The following is a 13,640-nucleotide window of genomic DNA, read 5'->3' as shown; positions in this document are numbered from 1 at the left end:
TCGAGGCCAGGGCGGTAGAGCCGGGGCAAAACCCCCCGCTCCCGCCAGCGTTCAGCCACGTCCGGTCTGGAGACCCCCACCGCCAACCCCATACCCCAGAGGAGGCGAGGAGGTGCCGATGCAGTTGGGCAATGTGCGTCCCAGACTAGATGCCGCCGAGAAGGCCCGTCGTCAACGCTTGAACCTCTGCTGGTACTGCGGGAACGGGGGCCACTTCGCCAGAGAGTGCCCAGCCAAAGGGAAGCCTGCCGCCCGTCTTGCGGCGGCGTCCTCCACGGAGACGAAGACGTCTGAGCCGACTGGCACACAGCCGGCGGGGGAAGCCAACGACCGGGTGTAGAGAGGCTCGCCAACCCGGTCAAAAAATCCATCCAAGAGCCGCCAACCGGGGTCCTGTTCCTTCTCGTGGTCACATTATGGTCAGCAAAAAGGGGACCCGTCATGATCCACGCCATGATAGACTCTGGAGCTACCAACAATTTCATCGATAGAGAGTATGCCGACTCTCTGGGATTACAATATCATGATTTCAAGAATGCCCGTGTGGTGCAAGCCATAGACGGCCGCCCCCTCAAGACGGGCCCCGTAAGTCAGTGGTCGGAACCCACCAGGATGTGGATAAGGGAACATATGGAAGAGATTTCCTTCTTTGTTACCGAGGTCCCCCATTTCCCTGTGATTTTGGGAATTCCATGGCTGACTCTCCACGACCCTAACATCTCCTGGTCCAACAGAGAACTGCAGTTTGCTTCACCGTACTGCCAAAACCATTGCCTCGTAGCCAAGGTATGCCACGCCACAGACACCGAGCCCATCATCACCTTGCCAAAGAAGTACTCCGAGTATTGGGATGTATTCAATGAGAAAGAAGCCGAAAAATTACCCCCACATAGACCTTATGACTGTGCCATTGACTTGGTGGAGGGGGCCCCGATCCCGCGAGGGCATCTCTACTCCCTGACTGAACCAGAGCAAGAAGCTCTCAGGGAATTCCTAGAGACAAACCTTCGCAAGGGATTCATCAGACCCTCTCAATCCCCAGCCGCCTCCCCAGTGATGTTTGTGAAGAAGAAGTCAGGGGAACTACGCTTGGTGGTGGACTACAGAGCATTGAACAATATCACCAAGCGGAACAGCTATCCCCTGCCCTTAATCTCGGATCTACTGGATCGGCTTCGAGGAGCCAAGGTTTACACCAAGCTGGATCTTCGGGGGGCTTACAACTTAGTTCGCATCAGGGAAGGGGACGAGTGGAAGACCGCCTTCCAGACCAAATTCGGATTATTCGAGTCCCGAGTTATGAATTTCGGTTTATGCGGAGCCCCCGCAACGTTCCAGCATTTTGTCAATGACATTTTTCAGGACTATCTAGACAGGTTCTTGATAATCTACCTGGACGATTTTTTGGTGTTTTCTAGATCACAATCAGAACATGAGAACCACGTCAAAATGGTGTTACAACGATTGCGGGATCATGGACTTTATGCCAAGCTGGAAAAATGCGCCTTTGATCTACAAGAGGTAGATTTCCTTGGTTACCGCATCTCGCCTCTAGGGCTTTCCATGGATCCAGCCAAGGTTTCAGCAGTATTGGAATGGCGGGCGCCAACTAACAAGAAAGAGGTGCAGCGTTTCTTGGGGTTCGCGAACTATTACCGCAAGTTCATTCCAGATTTTGCCCGCTGGTCCGACCCCATCACTAGCTGCATCCGTGGAAAGCAGCCTTTCCGCTGGACTGATCAAGCAGAGAAAGGGTTCCAGCAACTAAAGAAACTATTCACCTCCCAGCCAATTCTACAGCACCCAAATCCTGGAACCCCTTTTGTGGTGCAAGCGGACGCCTCTGATGTGGCAATTGGGGCTGTACTCTTACAACCGGTGGGAGATCACCTCCATCCCTGTGCCTTTTATTCTCGTCAACTAACCACACCAGAGAGGAATTACACCATTTGGGAAAAAGAACTACTGGCCATAAAGGCAGCCTTTGAAACTTGGAGACATTGGCTAGAAGGGGCCAAATTTCCCATTGAAGTCCACACTGATCATCGTAATCTAGAACATCTAAGAACTGCCCGCAAACTAAATCAGAGGCAGCAACGTTGGGCTTTATTCTTTGAACGTTTCAACTTCCAGATCCATTATGTGACCCCAGCCCAAACCAAGCAAGCAGACGCCCTGTCACGTAAACCGGAATACGCTGCAGGACGCAAGGAGACCTTTGAATCCCAACTGCTACAACCCGAGAACTTTGCCACGCTCACGGTGGGGAACACCAAATCCATTCCCATTGGTTCAACTTCCCCTACTCCAGGACCCATCTGTGCTCAAGAAATCAGGGCTAGTCAGCAAGCAGATGCCTGGGCGCAGGACCAACTTCGCCAAGGTCTGCACTTTCCCTTTTCGCTTAAAGATGGGCTGCTCTGCTATAGAAATCATGTTTATATCCCACCCGGACCGGGCAGGGAAAAAGCGCTTCGTCTGTGTCATGACTGCAAACCAGCAGGACACTTCGGACTATTTAAAACTATGCATTTGATCCTAAGGGATTTTTGGTGGCCCAAGATCCGCAAGGATGTGGAAAAATATGTCAACACCTGCCCAGTATGCCAGCGCTCCAAGATACGAAGGGAGAAGCCCTCAGGGCTTTTACACCCCCTTCCTACCCCATCTCGCCCATGGGAAATAATTTCCGCGGATTTCATCACTGACCTACCACCTTCCTGTGGATTCACCACGATCTTGGTGGTGGTGGACCTTTTCACCAAGTTAGCCCATTTCATTCCCTGTGAAGGCCTCCCCACGGCCAAAGAAACTGCGGATCTATTTCTTCAACATGTTTTCAGACTACATGGATTGCCCAAGAGTTTAGTCACAGACCGTGGATCTCAATTCACCTCTCGTTTTTGGAAGGCACTACAAAAACTATTGGGCATAGACTCTCGCTTATCTTCAGCTCATCATCCCCAAACAGATGGGCAAACGGAGCGCACCAATGCCACTTTGGAGCAGTATCTTCGCTGTTATGTAAACTACCAACAGGACAATTGGGCTTCTCTGTTACCACTGTCTGAGTTTGCCTACAACAATGGAGTTCAAGCTTCTACAAAAGAAACGCCGTTCTTTGCAAACTACGGCTTCCATCCACGTTTCTTCCCCCCTGTCATTGAAACTTCAGAAGTTCCCGCAGCAGAGGATTGGCTGCAGGAACTCACAGCGGTGCAACAACTTTTGCTCCAGCAACTGGACCAAGCCAAGGAGGACTATAAACGCCACGCTGACAAACATCGCCAGCCGGGCCCCGAAATCAAGGTAGGAGATCGGGTTTTTCTGTCCACTCGCTTCCTGCCCTCCCACCGCCCTTGCCGGAAGTTAGATGCCCGTTTCATTGGCCCCTATCCAGTGGTGGCGCAATTAAACCCCGTGACTTTCAAACTCCAACTTCCGCGTTCAATGCGCATTCACCCAGTGTTTCACCGTTCCCTGCTCCTTCCGGCGGATGGTGTGCGACCTGATACAGACCAACCAGCCCCCCCTCCTGTTTTGATGAATGGGGAGGAGGAGTTCGAGGTTGAGGACATTTTGGATTCTCGCTTTCACCGCCGCCGCCTACAATATCTCATTGACTGGGTGGGTTTTGGCCCTGAGGAACGCTCTTGGGAAGACGCCTCCACAGTCCATGCTCCTGATCTAACCCGTCGCTTTCATCAGACCTATCCCACCAAACCGCGACCTCGCGCCTCGGGGAGAGGGCCCCAGTTTGGGAGGGGCCTTGAGGAGGGGGATAGTGTGATGACCCATGGGCCTTGTAGTCCTGCTCAGGACATTGTAATTCCTGATGAAGATGAAAACTTGGGTTTTTTACCTTCCCAGTCTGAACTGGATTCTTCTCAGCCAGATCTTTCCCAGGCAGATCTGGGAACCTTGCACCTGCAAGAAAGTTGTCTCCCAGAAGTATGTCAAACAAGCCCAGAGCCTACTTCTCCCGTGTTCTTGCGCCGGGAGTTTTGTAAACAACAGAGAAGTTTGGAATCAGCTTCGCGCAGGAGTGCGAGGATTGCAGCTAAGAATGTGGCCAATTAAGACTGCTTCTCGTGAGAATCTTTGGGGAGTCTCACATCTGGTCTCAGAGTTTAGCTTTCGGTTCTGATTCCCAGAGAACTGCTTCGGCGGGAAAGTTAGACTCTATTTAGGTGTTTTACCCGCGTAGTAACTTCGCGGAGTCAATTCGTCAGCCTACGGAGCGAGTTGTGTCTGGACAGCGCGCTCCGATTCAAGCCTCGCTCCTGCTCAAGCCTTGCCTTGCTATCCAGCCTTCGCCTTGCTTCCCAGCCTTGTTTATCTACGGACTTTGCCTTGTTTCCCAGGATCAATCCTTGCCTTGTTCCACGGATTTTATCAAGTTATTCCACGGACCTTGTTCTTGTTCTTAGTTACCTTGTTCCACGTTCAAGCCTTGTTTCAAGTATCAAGTTATTTCCTAGCCTCGCTCAAGTTTCATGGACTAAAGGACCTTGTCATCTCCCCTCACTTTGCTTGGCAAAGTGAGTGTTTCGGTTATTGGATTACAACTTTGGACCTTAATATTTCTTATTGGACATTGCTTTTTTGGACTAATTCTGACCTTTCCTGAAAGGTCTAATTCTGGACTATTTTCTACACTTGTTTTTATTAACTTTATATATTCCTTCAATAAAGATATTAGATAGATTCTGGCCTCTGTGTATGGTTATTGGTGCTCTGCAGCCTGGGTCTTGACATGTATTCAAGTGCAGTCAGAGTTAAATATTGAGACCATCTTAGAGACAGTTGAACACCATACAAGAAAGAGACAATAAGAAGAAATAAAGATTCAAGAGCCTCAGTTTGGTCAGAAGTGTGTCTATCTCTCAAAGACTTTACCTGCCCTCATAAAGACTTATTAGTGAGACCCAGGAGGAGAGAAAGTCTAAAATTCTTGTCAGTTAATAAATTCCTATTTGATTCAACTATATAGTCTCAGATCTGTTCCTTGTGCAGTCAGCTCACCTTCCAAGTAGTTAAGATAGCGTGAGGACAGAACAAGATTACAATAGTCCTTCTGCATTCTTTTCATTTTGTTTTTTTCATCTAGGAACTTTTACAAACATATTTTCATCTCTGCAATAGTTACAAAAATCCCCCAAACACTCTTGTTTCTTTAGTTTCTAAGAAGAAACCCCAATTTCTAGTAAGCTGTCAAACACAATAGGGAGACTGAATTACGCTTTGTAAATGAAATGTAATAGAGATTTAGCTCAGATAACATTGCACTACAAAACCGTTTGTCCTCACTTTTGGTCACACTGGCTGGGATGGATGGGAGTTATAGTCTAATAACATCTACAGAATCAGTCTCCAATCCTGCCCATGCAATGTTCTTGGAACTATTCAAATACTGGTAATATGTTTTGATTTTTTAAAATAGTTTTGATTTTTTAAACTTATTAAAAGATTAATCAGGATACATTAATCAAAACAAGGTTTCAGGTTTCATAACGAAATCATGATTGTGGAAAATGCATAATTAGCCAATACATCCTTAGGCAATTTCAGTTCTTTTGTATTGATTTATACAGTCCTCCCCCAATCTGTTGCCCTTCAAGTTTTTAGAACTATGCTTTCCATCATGCCTGAGCAGTTTGGTGAGGGCTGGAAATCTGTAGTTCAAAACATCTAGAGGGCACCTGTATGCATAGAAACAGTGAATCCTATAAAAAGTACATGATGAGCTAAGTCTGCTAATAGCCACTAACCACTCCATGACCACAGGAATTACCTTGTATGGTGAGTCAGGGCACTTCTGTGGTGACAATTGCCATGACCTAAGGAGGTCATGAGTTCGCGGCCACTCGGAGCCTATGTTTGTTTGTCTTTGTTCTATGTTAAAAGGCAATGAATGTTTGCCTATATGTGTAATGTGATCTGCCCTGAGTCCCCTTCGGGGTGAGAAGGGCGGAATATAAATGCTGTAAATAAATAAATAAAAATAAATTGTGCAAAATAGCAGCAAGCATGAAATTGTAAAAATTAAGCAGTGAATTTTGTTTTTATAAATGGCCTCGGAGTTAGGCTTTGGAAATAACACAACCAGTTTCATAACCACAAGAGGCTCTGGGCTAAAGTGGCTGGAGAGCAGTCATGAAAAAAAAGAGATCATTTTTCAAAGTAGATTGTGATATGCCATGCTTTTTCAAAGAAATGAAATTCTTCACCAACATGCACAAGTAACCTTTCGGATTATAGCCAGTCATTTTATTCATTATACAGAAACGAGGAAATGCTATATCACACATTATAAAAGGCTGTTGATTTAGAATGCTTTCAGGCATAAGCAAAAACTGAGCAGAAATGGGTTAAAATAACCTAAATCCGCTTGATTTGGTGTCAGCACCCCACCCCAAACCCCAAGCTTTCCCTCGGACAGTAGATACATGGCAATCCAGACCAACCAAAGATCTGGGGTGCCATCCAGACATCTCTCAGCTCCCCATTTGGGCCCCAAAACATACCAAAGAGTCTCTCCTTACAGTCCTCCTGGTGCAAGAAAATGACATGTCAGAAGGGTAAGAAGGATGGAGAAAGAAACTGATAAAACCCAGTTTACGCCCCATTAATTTGCTCTTACCAGAGGCATCATTTGGATGCTTCCAGTAAAAGCAAGACAGCTCTAGCATTAAAGGCCTGTTTGGAAGGGCCTGAGTTGTAATGATTAATTCCCTATCAAAAGCTCAGCCTAACTCTTTGAGGCTAATTTGGGCAGCTGAACACTGGCATGTGTAAACATAGTCACATATGGAGTAAAATCATGCCTCTGTATTTAATTTGTCTTAGTATCTCTAGAAATAGACAGGCCATAATTCATCATGGGATTGTGTTGGTGTGGTTGTGATAAACTGTCTTTAAAAAGTGAGAAAAGGGGGACTGATAATTTCTTAAAACCAGACCATTAGATCAAGTTGCATGGCAAACTTGGTTTATCCAAAAAAACAGCAGAGGTTGGGTATGGTTTAAAGAGCCCTTTAATTGGCAATTAATGTGAGTTGAGCCCCAGGCAGATAGGGATACAGTGTCACAGGAAATATAGATTTCTGAGGCTTTTTATTCCCTTTCTGACTTTAATTCCTTCCCTTTTATTTCATGATGAGGTTTCACTATTTTACTTATTCTATATCTTTCTTCTATTTTTCCTAGGATAATTGCTTCCATATGAATTTTCCTGGTATAAATATATAGATGGTACTTTATGAATAAGGCTATTAAAATATATTAAATAACTTTGAAATTATTTGGAGAAAATTCTTAGGAAAAGTATTGGAAAAAGAAGATGGGAATTTACCTCCAAACAAAGAATTGCATTTCTGGTGGGATCTTAGAAGAAGAGATGGCTCTGGAGAAGGGGAGCACAGAGGGGAAATAAAATAAAAGAGGGGGAATTATATAGTATATGTCTATATAATTGTATTTTTTAAACAAAATTAAATTAATAAATAAGGCTATTTTTCTCTAAGATATTTAAAAATTGTGCATTTTTGCAGGTGTCAAAAATCAAGAAAATTTAGGATATCATCTTCTGTTTCTTGGGGTATTTTCTGTGATTCAGGACTGGAAATCGTTCATCGTATACTAGCTATCAATGCAAAACTTCACTTAATTTATTCTTGAATGCAAGAAGAAGAATATAGAAAAATAATATGGAAAACTATTTTTAAGCTGGTTGAAAAACATGTTATGGACCAATGAAGATCTTTGCAATTTGACTTATACTGCACAAATTTGTGTAGCATTTGATTTATGGTAAGAACAGCACATTCTTTCCTGCACAGTAAAAGGGAAAAAAAGACTGTAATTTGGGATTTGTTTTGCTCGGAATTTGCAAATGGTTGAACTGTATACAGAATTCTGCCATGCAGGAGCACACAATCAAAGCATTCTTGACATATGACCATCCAACATCTAATTTAAAACCTCAGAAAAGGAAACTCCATCATGCTTTGAGGCAGCAACTGAAGGGCCTCCTTCAACTGGGGAATTATTCCAATGAGTCACAAGCTGGGACTGACTTTAGGTTTATCCTCTGTTATAACATATGACTACTAAGCTTGAAGTAAACAACTAATATATTGATTTATTTAATATTATTATCAACATCATTTACAGCATCCTGTTCCAGCCTTAGTTACATGGCCAGTTGAGAAAAAAATAGTCCACAATGAAAGTGGGAACACAGATACAGTAGAGTCTCACTTATCCAACATAAACAGGCCGGCAGAATGTTGGATAAGCGAATATGTTGGATAATAAGGAGAGGTTAAGAAAAAGCCTATTAAACATCAAAATAGGTTATGATTTTACAAATTAAGCACCAAAACATCATGTTATACAACAAATTTGACAGAAAAAAGTAGTTCATTACGCATTAATGCTATGTTGTAATTACTGTATTTACGAATTTAGCACCAAAATATCGTGATATATTGAAAACATTGACTACAAAAATGCGTTGGATAATCCAGAATGTTGGATAAGTGAGTGTTGGATAAGTGAGACTCTACTGTACCAGAAAAGTGTGAGCAATCTGCTACCTGTCATCATGGAAAGTGTGTTATTTCCATTTATTAGTCCTTTGTTTTTTATTCTGATCCCAAACCTGCAAGTACCTGTGCACTTTTTTCCCTATCTAACATAGTAACATTTATAGTTGCTTCAGAAAACCAATGAGATGTTTTCACATAAAACTTGTAACTGAATTGCAAATAAAGTCATGATTGTCAGTGAAACACCACCTGCTTTCATCTCTGCACACGAGCTGGTAATTTTTTCCATATGGGAAATCTGCCTATCTTTTCGTGTGACTAGATTTATTAGAACACAAGTATGAATCATTATATAATGTATTTTGGATGCATTCATGCGAACAAAGAGTATGATGCATTTTTCTTACAGAAGTGAATCCTTGCTTGTCTCATTCTTGCATTTATGAACAGGAAATATCATTTTCCCTCTATTCTTGCAAATTCGAGATATATATTTTATTAATTAATACAGCAGCTGCCTTATTAAAAGTTGGAAGGATCACAGGGATTGGCTGCATCTTTTTGATCCACCTGCCAATCTTTCTGTGCTTGTTATGTGCCTGCTTGCACTTAGTTTGAGAAAGGGAAAGAACTCAAGTTTTCGGCAGAACCCTTTTGCTCAAACTTGTGAAAACAAATCAGGAAGAAAAATGTTATTTGTTGCTAGTTGATTGTTGAATTGCACATACATATGTCTTCTACAGGATGTTTTGCAAGGATTAGACTTTATCCCATGAAGTCACTATTCCACAACAGTCATGCAATCTGATATCACATACATATAAGCATGAGCACCTTTCTTATCACATCTCTCTTATTTGTGGATGAATCATACCCTTACATTGTACAGGTGTCAATCATAGATGTTTATCAGAATGGTTTGGGTTTTATTATGCAGTACACTATATTGTACAGTTGTACTTGGTAACTATTTTATTGATCACCAAGAAAACACAAGAGTTATCATGGGGAAAAGCTTTATCACCAATCCTTGTTTCCACAACATTTTTCAAAATCCAATTATCACTAGGACAGAAAGTGAGGTGAAATCTTCTGAACAGGGTCACAAGCAGCAAAACAGAAATGTACCTGTTCCAATTTACATACAGATTCAACTTCAGAACAAACCTACAGAACCAATCTTGTTCATAACTTGTGTCTGCCTGTAACTTGCTGTTCTAAGGTCTGCTTCAGCTTTGCTACTGGTTTCTAGTTTTGGAGATGTTTCTTTCAATGTTGTTTACATTCTGATGTTTTCTATTGCTTCCCTCTGTTTTGTTTGCTTTTTAATTTGAATTATTAAATATCTTTCTAAAAGTAAACATCCTTGAAAGTGTTATATAGGTTGATTATCTCTTCTGAGACCAGAAGTCTTGGGATATTTTTTCAGATTTTGGAATACTTGTCTTTACATATATCTACTTCTTGGAGATAGTTTTCCTAGTCTAAACACAAAATCCATGTATTTTTCTTATATATCTTATATACATAGCATGAAGATAATTTTAATGCAATATTTTATTTTTTTGTGTATGAAGCAAAGTTTGTGTGCATTGAACCATCAGAAAGCAACGGTGTCACTATCTCAACCACCCATTTTGGGAGCCCCTGGTGGCACAATGAGCTAAACCCTTGTGCCGGCAGGACTGCTGACTTGAAGGTTGGGTTGCTGACCTGAAGGTTGCTGGTTCAAATCTCGTGAGAGCACGGATGAGTTCCCTCCATCAGCTCCAGCTCCCCATGAGGGGTGATGAGAGAAGCCTCCCACAAAGTTGGTAAAAACATCAAACATCCAGGTATTACCTGTGCAACGTCCTTACAGATGGCCAATTCTCTCACACCAGAAGCAACTTGCAGTTTCTCAAGTCGCTCCTGACACCAAAAAATGGGCCATTTTGGAGCATTTCAGATTTTAGAATTTCTGGTAAAGGATGCCCAAAGAATAAGCATCTTCATAATTATTCTTCATAATTATTCACACGAACACACAAATGCACAAGTTATAATATTATTTCATTTAATAATTCTGCTGTGTTTCCAATTTATTTCATCTTCCATACAGGTAGGAATTCTGTCTCAATTCTTGTGCAGACTCCAGTAAAATTTGCTTGTAAAATTTTACAAGTAAAATAATGCATTTTTTATGCTATCAGTTGGTTTAACATACGGTAAGTTGCTCCCAGAATCACATCTTTTTACAGATGCTTCTTGTGTCATTATCACTCTCTTTAAGTGTCAAATATTTGATCAGTTCCATGTTTACATCATAATTTGGAAGTGTAGAAAGCAACATGTATAACTTACTTTGTAATTATTTGTTGGAGGAACCTCTAATCAGCATTAATTAAATTAGCACAGCAAATCAAAGCTGAAAAGTCAGAGTTTATTCACTGGCAAACTACAGAAATTACTGAATTATACAAGATTTGCATTTTAATTAAGATGTTATCATTGAGCACCATAAAACAAGAATGAGGAGTAGCCACTCCAATCTGATCATAACTCTTTCTTCAGATTCATTTGAGCCTACCACCCAAATGAATCTGGAGCAACATAACATCTGTAGAATAAACAAGTGTATATATGAATCAGTATAGCCAATACAAAAAAATAATTAATTTTAGTTCTCATTCAGTTTAGATGGAGAGGATTTAGCATTTGCTCATTTTCCTCACCAAAATTAGTTAGAAATGTAGGTCAGTTCTAGCCATGGCTAGAACCTATACACTTCTCTAAGTTTCATCCATTTATGCATGAAAAGAAGCGGGTGTGGACTATCGGTTTTCCTTTATCCAATATTCTTTTTTAAAAAAAAGATCTGTTCAATTTTGGGCAAGTTTTCCTGATTAGAAAAAGACCTATATCAAAATCTAAACATTATTATGAACAAAATTAAATACAGCATAATTATAAGTATGGGCGGATGCTGAAGGTCTGGGGGCAATTTTCTGTTCCTTTGACTTTCTGAGGTTCCTGCTGATTGCCAAAAATATCCTTCTCAAAATGGTAGCTCAGAGTAACCATTTGGATTTGGGGGAAAATGCACTTGGTTACTATTTGGTTTTGAAAAATACATTAAATGGTGTAGGTCATATTGGTGATCTATTTTAAAATGGCTGCTTTGGTAGGACTCCAAGGGCTCATCTACACAGTCATATAACCCAGAATATCAAGGGGCCCCTGGTGGCACAGTGCGTTAAAGCACTGAGCTGCTTTACTTGCAGACCAAAAGGTGCCAGGTTCAAATCCCGGGAGTGGAATGAGCGCCCACTGTTAACCCCAGCTCCTGCCAACCTAGTAGTTTGGAAACATGCAAATGTGAGTAGATTAATAGGTACCACTCCGGCGGGAAGGTAACGGTGCTCCATGCAGTCATGCCCTTGGAGATGTCTATGGACAACGCCGGCTCTTCAGCTTAGAAATGGAGATGAGCACCAACCCCCAGAGTTGGACACGACTGGACTTAACGTCAGGGGAAACCTTTACCTTTACTTATCAAGGCAGAAAATCCACAATATTTGCTTTGAACTGGGTTATCTGAGTCCACACTGCCATATAATTCAGTTCAATGTGGATTTTATATAGCTGTATGGAAGGAGCCCAAGAGAGGAGATTCTTCTTTTTCATTCCATAAAAGTAAGATGCAAGTATGCCACAAGAAACAACATTGGGGCCACAGAAAGCACTAGCATCTCACTTTGCTTATAACTTATGTTGTACCTTTCTGCCACATAGCTCTTAAAAACAAGGAACCTCCTAGGATAAAAAAGAGGACTACAAACATTGTTGAATATAGTAAAGGTAAAGGTTTTTCCCTGACATTAAATCCAGTCATGTTTGACTCTGCGGGTTGGTGCTCATCTCCATTTCTAACCTGAAGAGCCAGCATTGTCTATGGACAACTCCAAGGTCATGTGGCCGGCATGACTGCATAGAGTGCCGTTACCTTCCTGCTGGAGTGGTAACTACTGATCTACTCACATTTGCATGTTTTTGAACTGTTAGGTTGGCAGAAGCTGGGGCTGACAGTGGGAGCTCACCCCACTCCCCGGATCTAGTAGTATTCATAGCGGTGGGCAGCAACATGCTCTAGATGACAGTAGATTGTCCTTCTTCAGGGGATTCTGGTTTTTCTTAGATTGTGGGAACATTAGATCTGTCTGTAAGGTCAGAGAATAGATGTTGACATTACACATTAAACCAGGTGTAGTGAGTAGGAAACTATGCAGGGTGAAAGGGGCATTTTCCTTTCTGTAACCCAGTGGACTTCACTAGTGTGTTTCGGCATGCTCAGAGAGAAGAAATGTCCCTTCCATCGCCATTTGGGTTGATTTTCAAGTATTGTTGGTTTTTTTCTTGGGGGCTCTTTAGACGGGGGGGGGGGGGGGTAGAGGCTTCTGGTAGGTCAAGGGGCATCCCTAGGGTTGCCTTAGGGTTGCTTATGGGTCATGGACTTCTCTTTGCCTCCTTCCATACTATACCAGTAATAGAGAAAATAAGTCTTCTAATGGTCCCTGCAGACTGAAGCAACGAAGTGAATAAATAAATCAATAAATATTACATAGTTACCCAGAAATTTTGAGATCATCCTAATGTTTTCATCTTAAAAGGAACACTATCACCACAAAAATTTTTAGCGTTAATACTGAAAAATTACCTGAATTGGGAGACATTTGAGCCCCACTCTCACATTTGTCTGCCAACCCCCGTAATAACGAGACGACACAAGTGGAATTGGGTTTAAATTTGGGCAACTTTATTAACTGTTACTTATTTAACTTTGGAACTAAATATAACTCTATTCTAATAGAAAATTTGGTAGGAAAAATTTCCACCCATGGTAGAGTCCTTATCTGGCCTACCCTTATGCTGACAAGGGCAAAAAAACCTGATTCCCAGTTGGCCAACAACTGCGTAACCTTTAAGGGGAGCGATTCAGAGAAGCCTCCCTCAACGTTGTTGAGGCCAAACTCCTGGCATTCCAAGGGCCTTAAACTTCACCTCACCTGTTAAAGATGAATACCAGATGAGTGTTTTTTCTAATGTCCT

The sequence above is a fragment of the Anolis carolinensis genome, chromosome 2 (assembly GCF_035594765.1).
Source record: "Anolis carolinensis isolate JA03-04 chromosome 2, rAnoCar3.1.pri, whole genome shotgun sequence".
NCBI lineage: Eukaryota > Metazoa > Chordata > Lepidosauria > Squamata > Dactyloidae > Anolis > Anolis carolinensis.
Note: the sequence above shows the minus strand (reverse complement) of the source record.